This window comes from Piliocolobus tephrosceles, chromosome Y (genome assembly GCF_002776525.5).
Source record: "Piliocolobus tephrosceles isolate RC106 chromosome Y, ASM277652v3, whole genome shotgun sequence".
In the NCBI taxonomy this organism is placed as follows: domain Eukaryota; kingdom Metazoa; phylum Chordata; class Mammalia; order Primates; family Cercopithecidae; genus Piliocolobus; species Piliocolobus tephrosceles.
In genome coordinates, this window is record NC_045456.1 from 3349758 (window position 1) to 3358593 (window position 8836).

Below are 8836 nucleotides of genomic sequence, written 5' to 3' on the forward strand. Positions count from 1 at the left end.
CTCTACAGTGGAGGAACAGCCAATGGAGAGAAAATTATTGTATCCATGTTAAACTTACTTAAGTTGGTAATTAACTCTAGTATGTGTAATAGAACATAATCTTAGGAAATACACATGGAAGTACTTGTAACTCTCAAAACAATTGATTAAAAATAGGGCAATATTATAAATGGAGTAAACATGTTAATAGGATTTTGTCATAAAAATTAAGGAAAATTGTACAAATCTTAAAAAGCTTAGTTGGCTAGGATAAAATATTTGCAACATTTAAACCGGAAATTATCTAGAATACAAGAAACTCCTGGAAATCAACCAGAGTAGCCCAGTGGAAAGGTGGGCAAGGATTGAACAAGCAATTTACAGAAGGGTAAACCAGATAGAATGGCTAATCGTTTTGTGTAGATCTTGAGAACAGTGCCAAGCGAGGAAAAACAAATAGAATGATAGCTTTTATGTAGTATAATTTATATACATTTAAAATACATGCATATCTTCACAACAGTATTTCAAAACTGCAGCTGCAAAGATATCAGAGGAGGTGTTTATAATTAGGGAGAAGAATGGAAAGTAAAAAGACCCCAAAAATAGAATAAAAGTAGAGAGGGATGCTGCACACACACGTCCATGAGCTCAAGAGTTGGATGGATTACACTCACCAAAGGTCCCTAAGATAAAGAAGGAGAAAGTGACAGCTCCCATGCTCTTATTTGGCTTAATCTCTGTGTTCAGTTTTCATGACAGCTCAGGGTACCAGCCCCAACCTGCTCACTCTCCTACTCATTTATTTTTAAACTTCGCTGGCTTTCTCACCACACTCAAACCCTACTCCCGGCACACGTTTGGGCGTGTCAGGAACACGTTCATCACAAATTTTTTTTGTGCCACAAAGGGACTGTTACCCAGCTTTGGCCAAGAGTAAAGGTGCCCATTCCTGAGTTTCAGCTTCACATTAAAAAAAATTAGGTATAATTAAGAGGCCATAAAATTCACCCGCTTAAAATGTACGATTCAATAGTTTTTAGTATACTTAGTTATGCACTCACCATAATCCTGGAACATTTTCATCCAAAAAAGAAAACCTGTACCCATTATTCAGCTTCATTTTTAATCGTGTGCATCTCCCCCCAGGGGTGGTAATGAAACGTTCAGGCTCGTCACCTTCCAACAAGAAAAACGTGCAGCCTGGGGCTCCATGGGAACGGGTTATCACTTGGCAGGCCTGGGTAAACAGGAGGCTTGAGCTGGCCCTGCCAAGATGTCTTTTTCAATGTTTTTGAAAAGATAGTAAATGTACATGGCAGTGGTAAAAGTGCCTACTTGGGAGGCAACACGTTTAGCAGTTTCTTCTGTGTCTTCTCGGAGAGATCCTCCCCACAGAGGTTTTTTGTTTTGTTTTGCTTTTGAGACAAGGTCTCTGTTGCTCAGGCTGGAGTGCAGTGGCGTGATCATGGCTCACTGCAGCCTCAACCTCCCAGGCTCAAGCGATCCTCCCGCCTCAGCCTCCCGAGTTAGCTGGGACCACGGAAGCGTCGCCATGCCCAGCTAATTTTTAAAATTTTTTTGTAGAGACGGGGGTCTCGAACTCCTTAGCTCAATCCGCCCGCATCAGCCTCCCAAAGTGTTGGGATTACAGGCGTGAGCCACCACGCCCGGCCTCATGGAGGTTTCAGTCAGCATTATTTACGCCTCAGAAGAGAAAACAAATTGGCTGCGGAGTGGGGTGTGGTTGAAAGGCCTAGGTCGGCCCATGGCGCGTGCCGCTGCCTTTTCGTTGAAGGTCGACTCCAATAACCTGCTGCTGTCCCTCTCTGGGTGACTGCACGCTGAGGGTGGGGCGTCACTAAACACTGATTACCCGTGCGCCTCGAAAACTGGAACCTAACTGTGCTTGGAGTGTGGGTCCTCCGGCGTCTGCACGGGTGGCACTGGCCCAACTGGAACCCACCTGTGGGCCTAGCCAGAAATTGTTTCCAAGGCTGCATTGCTGAGTTTGCATGCAGACACCCAGTGTGTGTAAACGTGTGCGTACTGAGTGAGCATGTATGTGCCCGTTGTGTGCTCTGTGTTCACATTGTGTGAGGATGTGTGCACGGTGTGTGAGAAACTGCACCCCACATCTATACATGCTTTGAGTGTGTATCTGCACTGTGTGAGAAGGTGCATTTATGCTGGGTGTGCACATTGTGTGTGCATGTTGCGTGTAAGCATCGTATGAAGAACTGTGTGCGTACGCACGCCTTCTGTGTGTGCACTGTGTACAGCAGTGTGTAAGGACGTGTGCACGCCCGTACGCGCTGTGTGAGGACTGTTGTGCACATTGCATGCACACGCTATGCGCGCTCGCCGTGTGAGAACCGCTGCGCATATCGCACAAGCACGCCCTGCGTGCGCCGTGCGTGAGACCCGGTGCGCCTATCGCACGTGCACGCCCTGCGTGCGCTGTGCGTGAACTGGTGCGCCTTTCGCACGTGCACGCCCTGCGTGCGCCGTGCGTGAACCGGTGCGCCTATCGCACGTGCACGCCCTGCGTGCGCTCTGCGTGGGAACCGGTGCGCTTATCGCACGTGCACGCCCTGCGCGCGCGCTGCGTGAGGACGCGTGCGCATGCGGACGCGCGCGGGTTCGGTGCGGCGCGGCGGGCTTGGCAGTGCGCCTGTGCGGCCGGCGCATCCCGATGGAGCGCGGCGGCGGCTTCGGGACGGGATACCGGCCTGAGGGGACTGCGCGGGGAACCTCTCTCCCAGGGAAGATCGCAGAACCCGGAACGGTGCGGACCTCTCAACCCAACTACAGGCCTCAAGGTATCATCCCCAGAGTGTGGCGGGCGCCCGAGGGCTTCGGGTTCCTGTGGGGGTGGGGGGAGCGGGCCCGACGGCCCAGGGCAACGGTCCTCGAGCGTGGGGGGAAGGGGCACGGCGCAGAGCTGAGATGAATACCCTTTCCCGGGGGGTTCTTTCTTGGGGCGACCTGGGTGAGTGGGTACACATGGGGGGTGGCTTAGGGTGGGCGGCAGGTGTGTTTGGGATGGAGGTGCCTGAGGGGCTGCTGGGGGTCCAGTCCTCGTCCTCGAGGAGCAGCCGGCATGGGGGTCGTTAGGGTAAACCGAGCGGGCTTCTGGGGTTGCCCCGGCCTCCGCGCGCGCCCTGCGTTCTGGGAAATGCGCCGCTGCAGCCCGCGGGGAAGGTGGCCCAGCTTCGCGCCTCTTGGCGTTCCCAGGGGGCAAAATCGGCGTGTCACCCGTTGGCAGAGGCAGATTAGCCTGGGCAGCCAGGCGTCTGCCCAGGACCGGGTGCTCCTCCCGCCCGGATGCGTTCCCTGTGGTCTCGGGTACGCTGCTCAGGTGACCCAGCCGCGGCCCCCTCTCGAGGCAGCGGGGCAAACAAGGTTCTCAGCCCTGGAGGCTGCAGATGCTGGAAGCCATGGAGGGCTGGTCCCTGGCTGCCCAGAAGCCAGCGAGGCAGCGGGGGAGACTGTGAGGACATTTGGCAGGATTTTAGATAAGCAGGTCTGATGCTAACGTTCTGTAAAGTGGTTGCAGGTAGTGTGGGGGTGTAAGCAGCATGGAAACCGATTTCATGCTGTTTTTCCTGAAACACCTTTTTTCTTTATTTTTAGTTAATAATGGAGGCTATTTTTAAAACATTTTTTACTGCAGTCTAACATGCATTAAAAAAACCGCACAAAACTTTGATTCGATGAATTATCACATAGTGGAGATGGGAGTATTTTATATATGATGGGCCAAGAAAAAAAGAAATCAAAAGAAATGTTCTTAAAATATGCTTTTTCACGGGGTTGTGGGGGCGAGGGGTATTTTCTGATTGGGCCTTCAGTTGCATCATTCATAGAAGGAGGAGATAGCTTAAATCATTTCCAGTTTGTGTTTTTCATTATGCTTTTTTAAAGGCAGAATTCATTAACTGTCACAGGATAACGTTATAACTACCTTTGAAATGTGTGCTTTTGTTTTTATCCTTTTTGCTTGAAACACTCAAGCTGCATCTGCTAGGGAAGAACCTGGAAACTACCCACCAGAACGACCCTCCCTGGCAGAGGCGACCTTGTATAATAAAACATTGAAAAGGAGAGGATGTTTCAGTTTGCATTTTTATTTGGTTGAGAGCTTAAATAATAGTTTATTTCGATGTTTTGTTGTACTCGTGAGAGGTGAGGAGGGGCGGTACGATTGGGCCTTCGTTGTATCTTGGATTTTATTCGAATAAAGGGGATTTTTTTTTTTTTAATGGAAACAAAATTAGGGGAAGGGGAGGAGGTACTTTTGCGGGGGAGATTCTTAATAAGTTCTGTTTGGAAACTATTGTAGAATCATTTAATGCACTCTTCTGATATTAAGATTAGCTTAAGACTATCTTCCTTCGTTTGAAATTGGAAATGTAGAAAAACATGCTGTGTAAAGGTTTAAAATGTGAAATAAACACCTGTGTGCATTAAGGTTGGTATGGTAAAATTGGAATGTTCAATTTAGGTGCCAGGTGATACCACGATTTGTTCTTTGGGGGAGTTAGCAAGGCCGAGTACTTAAAGTCTCCTTAGAAAGATTATGATTTTGAGGTTTTATAATAATCTGTCCTGGATACTGATCATTCTTGGTTACCCAGGCCTTTAGCATTTGGGACCCATTCCTAATGAGACTTAACCTGCTTTTCTAGAGAGTCAGCCATTGTTCCTAAGCTTGGGCTGGGTGCTGTGAAGGCCGCAAGACAGAAAGACCTGAGATGTTTAGGCTGTTCAACAATTTTGTGTTGCACAGTTGGGGGATATGAGTTGGCAAGTGGTTTTCCTGGGAGCTGTTGTAAAAGACAGCAGGGAAATACCGCTGGTGGTTTCGTCTAGCAACAGGTTCTTCCGATATTGAAATCCTGTGCATGTTCCCATTACCCCCCAGTGATGCCTTCTTTCTTTCCTTTTAATTACCTCTGAATAGAAATTACCAAATCTGTTCATTTTAGTGTTTGTCTGATACACATAGTATAACAAATGAGCAAGTGCTTGTTTCAGTCTGCTTAAAAACCTTTAACCAGCAGATAGAATCACTAGATCTCTACCATAACGTCGGACAGCATCACTGTCACACAGACCCTGTGTCCCCCTCAGACTGAAATACTCCCTTCTCCCATTTTTCCTTCAGGAATTCACTTCCTCTAGGTTCTCTCAGTCAGAATTAATGAACTTCCTCCTGTCTGTGCCTGCAGTACCTCCAGCCAAGCACTCTTCCTCTGCCTGTATTATATTAACCTTCATGCTCCTCTAGGCAGATGCTCATTGGGTATCTACTGTATGCCGGACTCTGCTGGCCATTGCTGTTACTAAAGCTGAGTAGATTGAGATCCAGACTGCCTGGGTATGAATGTCACCACTCTCTTCTTACTGTGTAATTTTGGGGAAGTTATTTGACATCTATGAGCTTCAGTTTTCTCTCATTTAAAATGGGCTTTAGAAGCAGTTGTGAAGTATATCACACTTGCTGGATGCAGTGGCTGACCTGTAATCCCAGCATTTTGGGAGGCTGAGGCAGAAGGATCGATTGAGCCTAGGAGTTCAAGACCAGCCAGGGCAACAAAGTGAGACCCTATCTCTAGAAAAAAAAAAAAAAAAAAAACAGTTGAGTGTAGTGGCACATGCCTGTAATCCCAGCTACTCAGGAGACTGAGGTGGGAGGATCACTTGAGCCCTGGAGGTTGAGGCTGCAATGAGCCATGATGGCCACTGCACACCAGCCTGGGCAAAAGAGTGAGACTCTTGTTACACACACACACACACACACACACACACAAATAAGGGGGCGGGAGTTGCTGAAGAACAATGCTGGGAGACAGAGTACTGTCTTGAGGATGAAGGAATTAATGTCTGTAAAGTAGGCCTGACACACAAGTACCCAAGCTGGTGCATTTCCTCTATTGGATCATTAGCTTGAGAGCAAGGCCTGGGTCCAGGTTATAGGTACCTCTCTCAGTGCTGCCTGGTGCAGGAGGTGACTGTATGGTCATCCTACCCCTCCTTAGGGTTTTTGTGTACAGTAGGTCTCTGACCATTGTTTCCCAATCGCATCATGCTGGGAGCAGATACACTGGGTTGAGTGCTGATAAATCACTGATGAGTTGTATTAAAGAAATGTGTTGGTGGAGAAGTTTGAGATAATGGAACTGTAAAGCATGTTTCTTGAGGCCCATTGAGTTTTCCGGTGCATTCTACAGATAAATACTGTTATTTAAAATTTTTTTTATTTTTTATTTTAATAGCTTTTGGGGTACAAGTGGTTTTGGGTTACATGGATGAATTGTATAGTGGTGAAATCTCAGTTTATTGTGTCCCAGTCACCTGAGTAGTGTACATTATTTATTGAATTAAACTCCTTTGTCCCTTGTTCCCTAGGAAGGAGGGAATTGCTTTGCTGTAAGATGGCATTTCTTCATGTCCTTCCATCTGCATATCTTCATCCCCTGCCCTGGAGAATGAGAATGTAGAGGTACAAACTGGAAGTTCAGGATAACCTGCCTCAGGGGTTCACAGTAGGGTGGGGGGCCGGACACGATGGCTCAGGCCTGTAATCACAGCACTTTGATTTTTCTTTTTCTTTCTTTCAAATCCTTTCTTTTCTTTCTTTCTTTTTAAATGAAGTCTCACTCTGTTGTCCAGGCTGGAGTGCAGTGGCGCAGTCTCAGCTCACTGCAACTTCTGCGCCACCATGCCCAGGATCCCGGCACTTTGGGAGGCCAAGGCAGGTGGATCAAATTGAGGTCAGGAGTTTGAGACCAGTCTGGCCAACATGGTGAAACCCTATCTCTACTGAAAATACAAACATTAGCTGGGCCCGGTGGCACACGCTTGTAATCCTAGCTACTTGGGAGGCTGAGGCATAGTATCGCTTGAACCCAGGAAGCGGAGGGTGCAGTGAGCTGACATCGTGCCACTGTACTCCAGCCTGGGTGACAGAGCAGGACTCTGTCTTGAAAGAAAAACAAAATAGGGTGGGGCCCAGAGACAGAGAGTAGATGGTTATTGGAGGCTGGGAAGGGTAGTGGGGGGTGGGAGGGAGGTAGGGATGGTTAATGGGTATAAAAAAATAGAATGAATTAATAAGACCTAGTATTTGATAGCACAACAGGGTAATTATAGTCAATACTAATTTAATTGTACATTTAAAAATAACTAATAGTATGATTGGACTGTTTGTAACACAAAGGATAAATGGTTGAGGGGGATGGCTAACCCATTTTGCATGATGTGATTATTTCACATTGCATGCCTGTACCAAAACATCTCATGTACCCCAGAAATATATGCACCTGCTACCTACTATGTAGCCACAAAAATTAAAAATTATAAAATAAAAAAGAAAAGTAGGGTGGGCCCGAGTAGCAAAGGTGTTGGGTCCCCAAGAAATCGGAGTTCTTCATCCTTTTTCAAAGTTGTGTTTAAAACCATTCTTGAACGCTTTAATCCTAAAATTGTTCAGATCGCCGGGCACGGTGGCTCACACCTGTAATTCCAGCACTTTGGGAGGCCGAGGCGGGTGGATCACGAGGTCAGGAGTTCAAGACCAGGCTGGCCAAGGTGGTAAACCCCCATCTCTACTAAAAATACAAAAATTAGCCAGGTGTGGTGGCAGGCGCCTGTAATCCCAGCTACTCGGGAGGCCAAGGCAGGGACTTGCTGGAACCCGGGAGGCGGAGGTTGCAGTGAGCCAAGATTGCACCACTGCACTCTAGCCCGGGAGACAGAGTGAGACTCCCATCTAAAAACAAAACAAAAAACCAAAAAGCTGTTCAGATAAGGAAGAACAAGAGAACAAGTTGAGTTTGTGCCTCTAGAGTCTCTTTGGTAGTGGGAAGGACCACAAACTTCCTAGAAAGTTGTATTTGGTTTGTGGCTCCTGGCTTTATTTACTGATGGCAGCATAGGACTTGGATTTAGCAGGACCTTCAGGGCAAACTGCTGAAAGTCTTTGTGATTTCCCTTCTGATATCCTAGCCATGGTGACATAGCTGCTCAGAGTCTGTCATGTCTAACCCTGCTTCTTCTCCAACGTGAAAGGATGTTTTCCTCTCTTTCAGGTGCTCCATCTTCTGCAGTGGCTAGTGTTTTGAAAGAACACTTTGTCTTCTTGTAGTAATTACATTGATTGACTTACAAAACAGAAGGATTCACAAGGTTGATTTGGGCAAGGGAGAGATGGAGATTTCTGGGGGCTGTTGGTAAATATCCTGGTGGGTCTTGTTGAGAGGATTTAATGAGATATATTGGCTGGTGATACAGTGATACTGCCTGGTGTTAGGGGGCTGTTTATGTGCTAAGTTGGCTCTGGCAGCGGTTCCAGGATTTGAAAACTTTCCATGGCCCTGCCCTCCGGCCTCTTTTGAAAGGAATTTCACCAGAAGAAGGAAGAGGGGGTGGTAGAGTGCAGCTGCCCTTAGGGAGGGAGTATCCACTGTCCACCTCACATCTGAGTTGGCCACATTTAAATGTGGAGTTTACTGTCTTGGCATCTGAGGCTCTGGGACTGATTAGGCCTTGGGATCCCGTCTCATCTGCCTCTGAGGTCAGTCTGAATGCAAGCCCCGATCTGCTTTTCTGTTGGGAAGCATTTGTTTTCCTCTTGCCTAGAACTTTTTTTCTGTTTTTAAAAGCCTCGTGATTAGCAGAGTTTGGGTTGTCATTTAAGTGGAAGGAAAACGGGTATGAGTGAGCCACATGCATGCAACGCATTTGAGGGAACAGCAATTTTGCCAAATGCCTGAGATCCTTGGAATGACAGGGTCTGTCCCCAGGGCGTCTAGCTTCTGACCGGTGCTGGGTTCGTTCACCACCTAAAAAG